Source organism: Nansenia antarctica (genome assembly GCF_963989245.1).
Source record: "Nansenia antarctica genome assembly, chromosome: 9".
Taxonomy (NCBI): domain Eukaryota; kingdom Metazoa; phylum Chordata; class Actinopteri; order Argentiniformes; family Microstomatidae; genus Nansenia; species Nansenia antarctica.
The window spans coordinates 30435472-30452686 of record NC_137679.1 but is presented as its reverse complement, the minus strand read 5'-3'; positions in this window follow the sequence as shown (position 1 = coordinate 30452686).

Sequence of the window (17215 nt, the reverse complement as noted above, 5' to 3'; positions counted from 1 at the left end):
TGTGCGTGTGTGTGCGTGTGTGTGCGTGTGCGTGAGAGTGTGTAGGATATTTACGTAGGTAGTTGGTTGAAATAGATCACGAGCAAAGCTTCTGAGTTACAGACTATTTATTTAAGAAGAGTTACATACAGCAAACTAAAAGGCACTTAATGAGCGAGGTCTTCTTGGTTGTTGCTTCTTCAGGGACAGAGGTTACCAGCACATGACCCCTGTTGGAGAACAGCCTTTACCGCTGTCTCAATTAGATAGAGGGTATAGAGGTGAGAGATTAATGTAAACTTAAACTTTTTAGCACAATCACATAGCAAGCTAAAAGGCACTTAATGAGCGACGTCTTCTTGGTTGTTGCTTCTTCAGGGACAGAAGTTACCAGCACGTGACCCCCGTTGGAGAACAGCCTTTACCGCTGTCTCAATTAGACTTAAACATATTAGCACAATTACATAGCTCGTTAAAAGGCACTTAATGAGCGAGGTCTTCTTGGTTGTTGCTTCTTCAGGGACAGAGGTTACCAGCACGTGACCCCCGTTGGAGAACAGCCTTTACCGCTGTCTCAATTAGAGTTAAACTTTTTAGCACAATCACATAACAAGCTAAAAGGCACTTAAAGACCGACGTCTTCTTGGTTGTTGCTTCTTTAGGGACAGAGGTTACCAGCACGTGACCCCCGTTGGCGAACAGCTTTTACCGCTGTCTCAATTAGATAGAGGGTATAGAGCTAAAAGGCACTTAATGAGCGACGTCTTCTTGATTATTGCTTCTTCAGGGACAGAGGTTACCAGCACGTGACCCCCGTTGGAGAACAGCCTTTACCGCTGTCTCAATTACATAGAGGGTATAGAGGTGAGAGAATAATGTAAACTTACACTTTTTAGCACTATCACATAGCAAGCTAAAGGGCACTTAATGAGCCATGTCTTCTTGGTTGTTGCTTCTTCAGGGACAGAGGTTACCAGCACGTGACCCCTGTTGGAGAACAGCCTTCAACACTGTCTCAATTAGATAGAGGGTATCGAGGTGAGAGATAGACAGAGATAAGAGAATGTCAGTGGAGTGGGGAATGGTGTGTGTATGGGCCAAGGGGTGGTGTATACAGACATATACAGCTACATGGGACATTGACAGAGAGCTACATGGGACATTGATAGACAGACAGCTATATGAGGACATTGACAGACAGCTACATGGGACACTGATAGACAGACAGCTACATGGGACACTGACTGACAGCTACATGGGACAATGACAGACAGCTACATGGGACACTGACAGACAGCTACATGGGACATTGACAGACAGCTACATGGGACACTGACAGACAGCTACATGGGACACTGACAGACAGCTACATGGGACATTGACAGACAGAGAGCTACATGGGACACTGACAGACAGCTACATGGGACAGACAGACAGCTACATGGGACAGACAGACAGCAACTTGGGACACTGACAGACAGCTACACGGGACACTGACAGACAGCTACATGGGACACTGACAGACAGCTACATGGGACAGACAGACAGCTACATGGGACACTGACAGACAGCTACATGGGACGCTGACAGACAGCTACATGGGACACTGACAGACAGAAAGCTGTACATGGGACAGACAGACAGCTACATGGGACACTGACAGACAGACAGCTACATGGGACACTGACAGACAGACAGCTATATGAGGACATTGACAGACAGCTACATGAGACACTGACAGACAGACAGCTACATGGGACGTTGACAGGCAGCTACATGGGACATTGACAGACAGACAGCTATATGGGACACTGACAGACAGCTACATGGGACAGACAGATCTCTTAGCAAATACACAAATTTTCGTTTTTTACATTTTGATTTTTTTTTTTTAAATGCAACAAATCTGACCAGAGAAATACATGCTGCTAAGCAATAATTTTTTTGTTAATGTTAATTCACACCAAGACAAAACTTGAATATCTGCTGTGCACAATACTGTACAAATTAGCAGGACATTACATTGCTTTTTTGACTACAATCATTGCTTTTTCAATGGAACATTTGGAACATTTGGTACAGAGGACTTACCAATGCGTAGTCTTTCTCCAACTGCCTGACTCCCAGAATGTTCACATCCCAAGACTCTATCCCTATGTATGGCATCATTTGTGACATCACATCGCTGTGACATCACACTGCACTTGAGCCTGTGAAGATGCAGTTTGGACATTGTCTCTCTAGTTACTATAACTGTTTTAAACCAGCTGAGTTTGGTGGAGCTCACATTACAGTATTAACACATAACCTCTCTTTCACATTTATAAATCAAATCTAATAGATGTTTGGAGTAGAAACCCTTTACCACTTCGATTAGACTCCCTTCACAGAATGATGATTTCAGCTCTAGTAACTGCAACTGTATTAATTGACAGACAGCTACATGGGACATTGACAGACAGCTACATGGGACAGACAGAGAGCTACATGGGACACTGACAGACAGCTACATCGGACATTGACAGACAGCTACATGGGACAGTGACAGACAGACAGCTACATGGGACACAGACAGACAGCTACATGGGACACTGACAGACAGCTACATGGGACATTGACAGATAGACAGCTACATGGGACATTGACAGACAGCTACATGGAATACTGACAGACAGACAGCTACATGGGACACTGACAGACAGCTACATGGGACATTGAAAGACAGCTACATGGGACATTGACAGACAGCTACATGGGACAGACAGACAGCTACATGGGACAGACAGACAACAACATGGGACAGCTACTAGTAACTGCAACTGTATTAATTGACAGACAGCTACATGGGACACTGACAGACAGACAGCTACATGGGACACTGACAGACAGCTACATGGGACTCTGACAGACAGCTACATGGGACAGACAGACAGCTACATGGGACATTGACAGGCAGCTACATGGGACTCTGACAGACAGCTACATGGGACAGACAGGCAGCTACATGGGACATTGACAGGCAGCTACATGGGACTCTGACAGACAGCTACATGGGACAGACAGACAGCTACATGGGACAGACAGACAGATACATGGGACACTGACAGACAGCTACATGGGACAGACAGACAGCTACATGGGACACTGACAGACAGCTACATGGAACACTGACAGACAGCTACATGGGACACTGACAGACAGCTACATGGAACATTGACAGACAGCTACATGGGACACTGACAGACAGACAGAGAGCTACATGGGACATTGACAGACAGACAGACAGCTACATGGGACACTGACAGACAGCTACATGGGACACTGACAGACTGACAGACAGCTACATGGGACACTGACAGACAGACAGCTACATGGGACACTGACAGACAGGCGGCTACATGGGACAAACAGACAGCTACATGCAGGGTGCGAAATAAGGGGGAGCTCGGGGAGCTATAGCTCCCCTAGTGGTGACATGAGCTCCCCTGGAAACATGGTTTGTGAAATTTTGGGGGAGCTCTAAAATATTCCAAATTGTGACAGATTTTACCTGGTGTAATATGATTTGTAGAGGCATACAATCTATTTTGATGTTGGTATTAGGTATATAAATGATATATAATAGCCTATATAGCCTACATATAGGCCTTTATGGGCTACAACTATGCGAAGGTAACAGAGCGGGGTGCACTGACGCTGAACCCCTCATAGTGATAAGTAGGTGGACATGGTGCGTGCTGCTGAAATAGCCGACATGCGGTGTGTGGTTTAAAAAAAGTAACGCCAGCTCAGTAAATAATTCAAACTTAATGTTTACTTATAGGCTATGTGACTGCACCACACATGTGAACAGTAACAAAGCAAATGCAGTTTAATTTTATGAAAAACATTGACAACTAAAAAAAAACTGGCATCTCCCATCGGTCACTATTTGTTGGCTATCTGGTGATATGGACATCTTTGAGTGTCTAGAAAAGCGCTATAAGTCTAATGTATTATTATTATGGACTTCACTTTAATCCGGCAGTTCTCAAGGTTTTTATGCACCAATCGATTCCTCTAGTCAGTGCGTCTTTATCACATTCATTGACGAAAAGGACGACTCGCATGTATAGGTGGAAGGGAACATTCATTGTGAGCACGGAAAATGTGAGTCTCACAATGGCTTTGCATTGATGAAACCAGGTAGGATTAACGCATAGTTCCATCCATTCCTAAATGCCCTGTTTCCACCGTCAACTTTCCTCTTTAGACCTTTGAAGAGTGACATGATGTTTCTCTTGCTAGCAGGTTAAATGTTTAGCTAACTTCACCCAGCACGTAAACAACCAATCCAATAATAATGTGACCTTGTAAGTCTGGGAGGAGGGGGGAATAATTATCACAATAAAACTATGTTAAATAATTATTAGAATAAGTTAGGCTGTGCTACATCGTCAGTCCACACATTTATTATTCAAAAATATGGAAAAGGGTGAAACTACGTTTCAACGTTGTTGAGAATCACAACACAAACTTGCTAGTCAAGCCAAAATACTGCAACGTAATGGATTGGACTGCTACCTAGTTAACTAGAACACTACTTTACATTGTTAGCAGGCTCATAAAACAAGCCGTGTTAGTTGACTAGCGATGTGTCATTGATTTTCGACAACGCGGAAATGTATTCACATTTTTCGAAAGAAAAGTCAAAGCATTAGAACGTAGAACGGAAAATCGTACGAGTGCTTTGCACACGGAAAGCCACCGGCCCCGATTTGGCCAGAATTTTTTTTTCCGTCAGGAGATTTTTTTTTTTTTTTTTTTTTTTTCTTTAATCCCTGGGCTCCCCCGCACACCGTGATGTAATTCGCACACTGGCTACATGGGACACTGACAGACAGCTAAATGGGACACTGACAGACAGACAGCTACATGGGACACTGACAGACAGACAGCTACGTGGGATACTGACAGACAGCTACATGGAACACTGACAGACAGACAGCAACATGCGACACTGACAGACAGACAGCTACATGGGACACTGACAGACAGCTACATGGGACACTGACAGACAGACAGCTACATGGGACATTGACAGACAGACAGCTACATGGGACACTGACAGACAGCTACATGGTACACTGACAGACAGACAACTACATGGGACACTGACAGACATACAAGTACATGGGACACTGACAGACAGACAGCTACATGGGACACTGACAGACTGGGCCTGCATAGTGATAAAACCACCTACAATGCCCACCTACACAGCCCAAAACAAACAAATACCCCAACTACAACTATCTGTTAGCAAACACTTATCCAGTCTTCATTTTATTCTAACAATATATTAAAAACCAAACAACATATACATGGAACACTAGTAAGTCATTTCAGAGGTATTTTGGGAATTCATGCATAATACCCTGAGCAAAAAACATATCAATTCAAGTTGTTCAGAAACATATATTCAAGTTTTGTCTTGATGTGAATTAACATTAACAAACCAATTCATTGGTAAGCAGCATGTATTTCTCTGATGCAATTTTGCTGTGCACAATACTGTACAAATTAGCAGGACTTTACATTGCCTTTTTGATAACAATCATTGCTTTTTCAATGGAACATTTGGAACATTTGGTACAGAGGACTTACCAATGCGTAGTCTTTCTCCAACTGCCTGACTCCCAGAATGTTCACATCCCAAGACTCTATCCCTATGTATGGCATCATTGTGACATCACATCGCTGTGACATCACACTGCACTTGAGCCTGTGAAGATGCAGTTTGGACATTTTCTCTCTAGTTACTATAACTGTTTTAAACAGCTGAGTTTGGTGGAGCTCACATTACAGTATTAACACATAACCTCTCTTTCACATTTATAAACCAAATCTGATAGTTGTTTGGAGTAGAAACCCTTTACCACTTCCATTAGACTCCCTTCACAGAATGATGATTTCAGTTCTCATAATTTGTAGTGTTATACACCAAGGAAATACACCACTTGTAAAATACACCATTCTGATTTCATCTCAAAATAAGACGTGTTGAATCTCTGCTTTTGACTGAATTGGTAGCATGGAGAAGGTTTTATTTTGTTTTGTTTTCAAGTTCATGCAGTTCTAACCCAAAAACACATCAATACAAATTAATCAGGAATTTCTCAGGGGGAATAAATCAATTCCTGATGACTTCCAATCTTACAAGAGAAATACGTTGCTCTCCATTAATTACTTCTGTAAATCGTTGTCAATCAATGACACCTCACTAGTCAACTAATACAGCTTGTTTTGTGAGCCTGCTAACAATGTAATGTATTGTTATAGTTAACTAGGTAGTAGTGGGGATTACTAACCGGATCCATTGCATTGCAATATGTTGGCTTAACCAGCGAGTGTGTTATTGATTTCCCCAACGTTGACATTTATTTACATTGTTCATAATAAAAGTCTGGACAATTTGATTGGTTGCCGACTTCCAGGTTTCTCTGTGTGATCCAGCTGTTCTGTCACCTGACTTCCAGCCCCCTGTCTGAACTAACGCTATCTTCAGACAGTCACAACAAGCAGGTATGCCACTCAACCTCTCTCTCAAAGACGCCTCAACTGAAGAATGTACAGTAGACATGTGACAACAGAGCTTATTGATCATGAAAACATACAGACACAAATATGCCTTTCAACTAACTTCACGAAAATCCGCCTTTCAAGCCAAGCAGAGTTACAGAGTAGCATTAGCGTAGCAGTCATTGATGGTCATTCATCTTCATTATCCGTCTTGTCATTTACTTGGCCTCTTATGTCTTCAACGCCTAAATACCTGAGCTACAACCTCATTCTTTATTGTATCTTTTATGCCAGGTGTTGAGTGTTTCTGTTTCACACCACCTTTCAATGTTGGCACTACCCGAAAGATGTAGGAGAAGCCACTCACCAATTCAAATAAGAAACATACGTTTAAAGTTTATTGTTACATCCCATTATACAAGTATATAAGAAATAATGTGGCAGTAGTTATATAAAAAAAGAAAAGAAACAATAGGGCAGATAAGGCAAGATTAATAAAGTGACAATAGTTGAAACAAATAGGAGAGACACATTGAGCAATATAATAGTGGAAGTAATACAAATACTAGAAATAGCATAAGTATTGCACTTGGCGGCAGTGGCTCCACTAAAATATGATGTTATATTTAGATTTGCAGTTTGTTTGGGTCCAAAGACCTTTTTGCTTATTGATAACCAAACGAAAAAGGGTACCTTTTAAATAAAATGATTTATTTGCTGAGGTGAAACGTATATTTACTAGTGCAGAATATTTACAACATGTATATACAGTAAACAATTAACAATGGGGACTAACAAAGGGTAGGAGAAGGGAGGGAGAAGGACCATGCGAACGGTGTCACAAAATAACAAACACAGCCCTATTCTTCCCTACACCTCTGACCTACCTATATCACAAACTAACTAACCAGGAACCTAACTACCTGCTACAGTATTACGGGGCGTGACACCTGCTCGCTTCTTACCTAATGTATCTAGACAGTGGTTATCTACGTGATGCAGTGTATACCCCAGGGTATCTTACCTAGCCCTTCTCCCTTGGCGAGGAAAAGAGAAAACAGGGGTCATCAACACACTAACCACAGCTATGAACAAAAACAAAGACTTCTTGGTAACAGATTATACAACTAGTCAAACAAAAACCACTACTCAATATCTCTCAAACAAAACTTTAGGTTATTTACATAACCCCGGTTCTCTGAGTAGTATTCGTGAGTATCTCACTATGGGAACGCCCCCTGCGTGACCTCATCAGAAACTGAATTACACTGCGCCAGCCCATTGGCTGGCCCAGGCGACGCTTGTCTCACGAGGGCCGGGACCCTCCGCCTATATAAAGCGTACACACAGCGTCTGTCGTCATTCAAAACAAGCAACCTCTTTCTCGCTTCTTAAAGCAAGGAGGGTGGTCCGGTGAGATACTCACGAATACTACTCAGAGAACCGGGGTTATGTAAATAACCTAAAGTTCTCTTTCATAGTATTCGTTTCGTATCTCACTATGGGAATATACTTACTCCCGTATTGCCAGACCTGCCTGTAAAACGACAACTGTCCCAGAATGGACCCTCACACTCTAGGAACTACGTCCTAAGAGGAACCCAAACTGAGGACTGAGTGTGATAGCGTTGGAGCCGTAACATCCAACCTATAAAATCTAGCGAACGTGTGGGGCGAAGCCCAGCACGCCGCCGCACACACCTCGTGAATAGACACCCCTTTAAAGAGTGCCCAGGAGGTCGCCAAACCTCTAGTAGAGTGCGCACGTAAGCCCGCGGGGGGCTGTAGACCCTTACTAGAGTAAGCCAAGGTAATAGCCGCCACTACCCAATGGGAAAGGCGTTGTTTCGACACTGGCTTTCCCGTGTGTGGATTCGCCCAGGATACAAACAACTGGTCACCTTTCCTGCAACCCTGAGTCCTGTCTATGTAAACACGCAGCGCGCGGACAGGACATAAAGTATGCAACCGCCTGTGCTCTTCCGAGGCAAAAGGCGGGGGATAGAAGGCAGCCAACTCTATAGGGGTGCAAGAGCCTATAACCTTCGGAATAAAGGCTGGGTTAGGCATCAGACTGACCCTAGAGTCCCCTGGGGAGAACTTTGTACACTCTCGGTGCACCGAGAGCGCATGGACTTCACCTATGCGCTTAGCCGAAGCCAAAGCAAGCAATAGGACCGTCTTTAGCGTTAACACTTTCACCTCCACCTGTTCCAGCGGTTCGAACGGTGGGCAGGAGAGAGTATCTAGTACCATAGGGAGGTCCCATGAAGGAGCTAACGGCCTAGACGTAGGCAATTTCCTTCGGGCCCCTTTCATAAACTGGCACACCAACGGGTGCTGGCTTATCGACTTTCCACCCAGGCCAATATGACAAGCCGAAATAGCTGCCAAATAGACCTTAACGGTTGAGAAAGCCTTACCCCTCTCAATCAAGTCCTGTAGAAATTACAGAATAACTGTCACAGAACACTGAAAAGGGACAGCGTGTGACTGAGCACCAAGTCTCGAACACACGCCACTTATGCCCATACAACTTTCTAGTTGATGAGGCTCTGGCGCACTGAATAGTGTCGATCACCCCTTGGGGAAGACCCACTAGTGCAAGGTTGATCCCTTCACGGGCCAGGCCCACAGAGACAATCTCTCTGGGTGGGGATGGAATATCTACCCCCACGCCTGGGTCAGCAGGTCCCTGCGCAGCGGTAGTTGCCATGGCGGACCGGATAGGAGATGAAAAATCTCCGCCAACCAGTGCTTTCCCGGCCAACGCGGGGCTATCAGCACCATGGACAGATCTCCTTCCCTCACTCTGGCCAGAGTCGGGGGAATGAGTGCCACCGGTGGGAACGCATACAGGAGGGTCCTCGGCCACTCGTGCGCTAATGCGTCCACTCCCAGCGGGGCTCCCCGATCGCGCAGAGAGAAGAACAGGGGTACCTGGGCGTTCTCTGCCGTAGCATAAACGTCCACGGTCGCTTGACCGAATCGTGACCAAATCTGTTTCACTACTTCGGGGTGAAGTCTCCAGTCTGCGTACAGTGGGTTGCCCCTGGACAACAAATCTGCTCCGTAGTTCAGAATGCCCGGTACATGGGTTGCTCTCAGCGACCGCATGTGTGCACTGCTCCACACTATCAGTCTGTGTGCCATGGTGTGTAACTGGTGGGACCTCAGTCCCCCCTGTCTGTTTACATAGGCAACGACCGTGGAGTTGTCTGTCCTCACCAAAACATGATGTCCTCTCAACCACGGGAGGAAATGTTTCAGAGCCAAGTGAACAGCTAGCAGTTCCAGGCCGTTTATATGGGTAGAACGTAAGTGCGGGTCCCAACCCCCGTTTATCGTTCTCCCTTCGAAAGTGGCACCCCAACCTCTCAGAGAGGCGTCCGTGGTGATTACTTTTCTGTTCAGGCCAGGTCCCATAGAAACACCCTGTGTTATGAAACCTGGGTCCTTCCACTGGTGCAGAGCCAGTGAGCAATCCCTGGAGACCCTCACACGACGGTGACCGTCGCGGTGGGGGTCCAGGCCCAGAGAGGCCACCCAGCGCTGGATGCCTCTCATGTACAGGCGCCCCAGGGGTATGGCCGCCACAGCGGAGGCCATCAAGCCTTACAACCTCTGGCATTGTTTGAGGGTAACTATGTTGCCCCTGCGAAACAGCGCTATAGTCGCGCGCATCGTCTCCACTCTTTCTGGAGACAAAAACGCCTTGGCTCGGATAGAGTCCAGTGCGAGCCCTATAAACGCGATGCGTTGGGAGGGTGTCACCATGCTCTTTTCCATGTTTATTCGGAACCCCAGATTCGTTAGGTGTTTCGAAATGACCGCTGTGTGACGCGCCGCCTCCTCGCGGTTGGTGGCTGCCACTAACCAGTCGTCGATATATGTGGCCACTCTGATACCCCTCTGTCTGAGAGGGGCCACTGCTGCCTTGGTGCATTTTACAAACACCCTTGGGCTTAGTGACAGGCCGAAGGGAAGGACCACATATTCGTACGCTATCCCTTGGAAAGCGAATCTCAGATATTTCCTGTGTGGAGGATATGTCGGAATGTGGAAATAAGCGTCCTTCAGGTCGATTGATGTGAACCAATCCCCTGCTCGTATGAAACTTAGCAGGGAAGAGTGTGTCAACATCCTGAATTTGTATTTTCTGAGATGCTGATTCAAGACACGGAGGTCTAGAATAGCCCTCATGCCCCCCCCTTTCTTTGGGACCAGAAAATACTTCGAGTAGAAACCTCTGTGGGTCTCCTCGAGAGGTAAAACTGTTATAGCTCCTTTCTCCCTTAGAATGGAGATTTCCTCCTGGAGAATATTGGCTCGTTCGCCCTGAGCTCGAGAGTACAGTATTTCTCTGAATGGGGGTGGAGCGACACAGAATTGGAGCCTGTAGCCCCTTCGTAGTGTCCTCAACACCCAGTCTGACTGTGTGCAGTCTGCCCATTCCCGTTGATGCGTGGAAAGCGGGCTGACTGGCCACACCGTCACATGCGAGTTGTTAGCGCCCCCTTGTGGCCGGGGCGCGCAACAGCCGCCTAGCGTGCCTTCCCGCGCTGTGCGCGGTGGGGCCGCTTTCTGCATCACAGCCGCGGGACGGGCTAGTCCCACGGTCTGCGTTATGGCAGAGAAAGATTTGTTTTTCAACATCGTTAACAACGCCCTTGGCACTCTGCCTGGATGCGCTTGTCGGGACATTTTTAATACATTGTGCATTAACGTGCTTGAGTGACAAACAACTTTGTAGTATGAACAGTCTCTCAGCTTTTCCCCGGAAGGCGTGTGAACACGGACGCCGACCGTGGTCTTGCACTTTGTATGGAACATGTCCTACCGAACTTGCTCTGGAACGGAGCTGGGAGGGTACAGAGCGGTCAGCGAGGGGGGCCGACTGGACTCGCTCTCCTCCCGAGGAGAGGCTGTCAGATCACCCGCTTCTTCTTCCTCGCCGACGCGGCGGCCGGGGGAGGGGGCGGGGACGCCTGAGGTCTGTCCCGGGGAGCCTGTTTTCTGGCCCATGGTTTCCTGGGACCTCTGGGTGCCTGGGGCGCTGCCTGCTGTCTAGCCGCTCTGGGGATCTTGAAGGCAGGGGCCGGGCGAGAGATAGCCTGCGCATATGACTGCCGTGGCTGGGTCACGGGCGCTGCGGGCTGCGCTCTTCTCGGAAGGCACAGCTCCATAGCCTCATCCTCTCTCTTTTTCTCCTCACATCTCTTCTGCATTGAGGTGACTGCTGCACCGAAGAGACCCTGTGGTACGATAGGGGTGTCGAGAATTTCTTCTCTCTCCTTCGCCGACAGGTTGGTGAGACCGAGCCAACGCGCCCTCTCCTGCAGTACCATGAGAGCCATGGATTTACCCGTGGCTTGAATGGCCGTCTTGTGGGGACGGAGGATGTGATCCGTTATAACGCAGATGTCCTCCCATAGGGTAGGCATATTGTCTGGGTTAGCGGTCATATCCTCCTCCAGCTCAGCCTGGTAGGCTGATAGGAGTGCGGAGGCATTGAGAGCCCTCGCTGTCAGTGCCGCTGCTTTGTAGCACTTGTCTGTAAGGCTAGCCTGGAAGCGGTCCGACTTGGAGGGTAGGGACGGGGCAGTCGAAGATACGGGGGTCTTCGGGTGCAGGTGGCGCGCCACCACCGGCTCGAATAAAATTATTATTAAATTATTAAAATTATTATGTGGCGGAGGCCGAGGGAGTCCATCCCCTCACAATCCAGTCGAGAACCCCCGATTATTGGGTGTTTCTCGCTGAATGGCCGTTCTTTCCACGTAACTGCTATCTCGTCGAGTAGCTCGGGGAAGAACGGCATAACTTGTTTCCCCGTCTTAGCCGCCGTCTGCAGTCTTTTGCCGTCAAAGCGTGACATAGCAGTTTCGGTCTGGGCGACGGGCCAGGGGATATTCAGCCTCTCCGCTGCTCGCTTGCACATGTCCTGCATGTCGCAGTCCATGGGAGACGGGGCGGAGGGTTGGTTACCTCCGTCAGGCGTGGGGGGCTTTCCAGCTCCGCGCCTACCGATTGATAATGAGGAGTCTTCCTCATCATCGGTGTACAAAATGAGGTCTGAGTCACGCGACCCTCCCTCATCATTGTCCGAGTCTCTCTCATAGCGAGCAGCGGTAAAGCTGTCAATCCCCTTGTCATCCAGTACCGGGAAACCGATGTCAGGGCTATGTGGCACTAAGTCCGCCCAGCATGGTGTCGGTAAACCTGGAGACATGTCCGCGTTAGACTGTGATGGCAGCGTTTCGGCTGCCTTACACAGAAGCGGATCTTCTCCCGACAGGCTAGCCATGCGACTTAGCCGTCGGCGGAGAAGTTTCTTGGGGAACACTGCACAGTGGATACACTCATCGGTAGAGATAACAGCGGCCCGGACGTGGGTTAATCCCAGACACACTGCACACTTAGAGTGAGTGTCCCAGCTAGCCATTGATTTGCCGCACGGGCAGGTCTTCCGGCTAGTCTCGGCTGTGCTAGGTCCGCTAGCCTCAACGTTAGCCATTTCTGGCTAAGGGTTGTAGGCTAGCTGCTAGCAGGCCTCGCTACTTCACCCGTTAGCTTGTCAGCTATCAAGGGAAAACAGAGGGGCCAGGGGAGGGATATTACTATCTACCCGCTAGCAGTGCGTTATAGAGATAAAGTTATTTCTACTTTAGTCTCTCACACTGGGTATTGCTACCCGTAACCGTTCAGAACGTTCAGAACGAGGAGTATCGCTACTTTTTTCGTTCTGAGCAAGGCGAGTATTGCTACTCGAATCGTAACACGGGGTATCGCTACCCCGAGTCAGAGTATTCCTACTCTTCAACAGAAGTATTTCTACTCCTGTGAACGTCAACGAAGTGCAGTTTAGCAGCAGAGCGCCCGTCGGCACGAGTTTGGTCGCTCGTATCTGTGGACTGTTTAGCTCTAGCCACCCGCACAGTTGTTGTCAGCTCCAGTGAGAAGCGAGAAAAGGTTTTTGAATGACGACAGACGCTGTGTGTACACTTTATATGGGTCCCGTCCCTCGTGACACAAGCGTCGCCTGAGCCAGCCAATGGGCTGGCGCAGTGTAATTCAGTTTCTGATGAGGTCACGCAGGGGGCGTTCCCATAGTGAGATACGAAACGAATACTATGAAAGAGAACATACGTTGTGATCTCTAATGATGTCCCCGAGTGGTAACATGTATAGTGAGAATAGTAGTGGACCAAGGCAGCTCCCTTGTGCGACTCCGAAGTCGCTGTCATATTTCTCAGACACATGATCTCCAAGCTTGACATAGAACTTTCTCCCTGTAATGTATGTTCTGAACCAATTTAACACGCTGCCAGAAAGACCAACTAACTCTTCAAGACGATTGATTAGGATATCATGGTCGATCGTATCGAACGCTGCACTTAGATCTAATAGGACGAGAATTGGGACCTTATTAGCATCAGAGTTTAGTCTGAGATCACTCACTATTTTAGTAAGAGCAGTTTCAGTGCTGTGATATGTTCTAAAACCTGATTGAAATTCCTCCATGACATTATTTTCTTTGAGAAAGGAGATTATTTGCTGTGCGCGGTCGGGCCGCTTTCTGCATCACAGCCGCGGGACGGGCTAGTCCCACGGTCTGCGTTATGGCAGAGAAAGATTTGTTTTTCAACATCGTTAACAACGCCCTTGGCACTCTGCCTGGATGCGCTTGTCGGGACATTTTTAATACATTGTGCATTAACGTGCTTGAGTGACAAACAACTTTGTAGTATGAACAGTCTCTCAGCTTTTCCCCGGAAGGCGTGTGAACACGGACGCCGACCGTGGTCTTGCACTTTGTATGGAACATGTCCTACCGAACTTGCTCTGGAACGGAGCTGGGAGGGTACAGAGCGGTCAGCGAGGGGGGCCGACTGGACTCGCTCTCCTCCCGAGGAGAGGCTGTCAGATCACCCGCTTCTTCTTCCTCGCCGACGCGGCGGCCGGGGGAGGGGGCGGGGACGCCTGAGGTCTGTCCCGGGGAGCCTGTTTTCTGGCCCATGGTTTCCTGGGACCTCTGGGTGCCTGGGGCGCTGCCTGCTGTCTAGCCGCTCTGGGGATCTTGAAGGCAGGGGCCGGGCGAGAGATAGCCTGCGCATATGACTGCCGTGGCTGGGTCACGGGCGCTGCGGGCTGCGCTCTTCTCGGAAGGCACAGCTCCATAGCCTCATCCTCTCTCTTTTTCTCCTCACATCTCTTCTGCATTGAGGTGACTGCTGCACCGAAGAGACCCTGTGGTACGATAGGGGTGTCGAGAATTTCTTCTCTCTCCTTCGCCGACAGGTTGGTGAGACCGAGCCAACGCGCCCTCTCCTGCAGTACCATGAGAGCCATGGATTTACCCGTGGCTTGAATGGCCGTCTTGTGGGGACGGAGGATGTGATCCGTTATAACGCAGATGTCCTCCCATAGGGTAGGCATATTGTCTGGGTTAGCGGTCATATCCTCCTCCAGCTCAGCCTGGTAGGCTGATAGGAGTGCGGAGGCATTGAGAGCCCTCGCTGTCAGTGCCGCTGCTTTGTAGCACTTGTCTGTAAGGCTAGCCTGGAAGCGGTCCGACTTGGAGGGTAGGGACGGGGCAGTCGAAGATACGGGGGTCTTCGGGTGCAGGTGGCGCGCCACCACCGGCTCGAATAAAATTATTATTAAATTATTAAAATTATTATGTGGCGGAGGCCGAGGGAGTCCATCCCCTCACAATCCAGTCGAGAACCCCCGATTATTGGGTGTTTCTCGCTGAATGGCCGTTCTTTCCACGTAACTGCTATCTCGTCGAGTAGCTCGGGGAAGAACGGCATAACTTGTTTCCCCGTCTTAGCCGCCGTCTGCAGTCTTTTGCCGTCAAAGCGTGACATAGCAGTTTCGGTCTGGGCGACGGGCCAGGGGATATTCAGCCTCTCCGCTGCTCGCTTGCACATGTCCTGCATGTCGCAGTCCATGGGAGACGGGGCGGAGGGTTGGTTACCTCCGTCAGGCGTGGGGGGCTTTCCAGCTCCGCGCCTACCGATTGATAATGAGGAGTCTTCCTCATCATCGGTGTACAAAATGAGGTCTGAGTCACGCGACCCTCCCTCATCATTGTCCGAGTCTCTCTCATAGCGAGCAGCGGTAAAGCTGTCAATCCCCTTGTCATCCAGTACCGGGAAACCGATGTCAGGGCTATGTGGCACTAAGTCCGCCCAGCATGGTGTCGGTAAACCTGGAGACATGTCCGCGTTAGACTGTGATGGCAGCGTTTCGGCTGCCTTACACAGAAGCGGATCTTCTCCCGACAGGCTAGCCATGCGACTTAGCCGTCGGCGGAGAAGTTTCTTGGGGAACACTGCACAGTGGATACACTCATCGGTAGAGATAACAGCGGCCCGGACGTGGGTTAATCCCAGACACACTGCACACTTAGAGTGAGTGTCCCAGCTAGCCATTGATTTGCCGCACGGGCAGGTCTTCCGGCTAGTCTCGGCTGTGCTAGGTCCGCTAGCCTCAACGTTAGCCATTTCTGGCTAAGGGTTGTAGGCTAGCTGCTAGCAGGCCTCGCTACTTCACCCGTTAGCTTGTCAGCTATCAAGGGAAAACAGAGGGGCCAGGGGAGGGATATTACTATCTACCCGCTAGCAGTGCGTTATAGAGATAAAGTTATTTCTACTTTAGTCTCTCACACTGGGTATTGCTACCCGTAACCGTTCAGAACGTTCAGAACGAGGAGTATCGCTACTTTTTTCGTTCTGAGCAAGGCGAGTATTGCTACTCGAATCGTAACACGGGGTATCGCTACCCCGAGTCAGAGTATTCCTACTCTTCAACAGAAGTATTTCTACTCCTGTGAACGTCAACGAAGTGCAGTTTAGCAGCAGAGCGCCCGTCGGCACGAGTTTGGTCGCTCGTATCTGTGGACTGTTTAGCTCTAGCCACCCGCACAGTTGTTGTCAGCTCCAGTGAGAAGCGAGAAAAGGTTTTTGAATGACGACAGACGCTGTGTGTACACTTTATATGGGTCCCGTCCCTCGTGACACAAGCGTCGCCTGAGCCAGCCAATGGGCTGGCGCAGTGTAATTCAGTTTCTGATGAGGTCACGCAGGGGGCGTTCCCATAGTGAGATACGAAACGAATACTATGAAAGAGAACATACGTTGTGATCTCTAATGATGTCCCCGAGTGGTAACATGTATAGTGAGAATAGTAGTGGACCAAGGCAGCTCCCTTGTGCGACTCCGAAGTCGCTGTCATATTTCTCAGACACATGATCTCCAAGCTTGACATAGAACTTTCTCCCTGTAATGTATGTTCTGAACCAATTTAACACGCTGCCAGAAAGACCAACTAACTCTTCAAGACGATTGATTAGGATATCATGGTCGATCGTATCGAACGCTGCACTTAGATCTAATAGGACGAGAATTGGGACCTTATTAGCATCAGAGTTTAGTCTGAGATCACTCACTATTTTAGTAAGAGCAGTTTCAGTGCTGTGATATGTTCTAAAACCTGATTGAAATTCCTCCATGACATTATTTTCTTTGAGAAAGGAGATTATTTGTAGTGAAACTTCCTTCTCAAGTATCTTACTAATGAATGTGAGGTTGGATATCGGTCTGTAGTTTTTCAGGGCATCGGCGTCGAGGTTGGGTTTCTTTAATAGCGGTCTTACAACAGCTGTTTT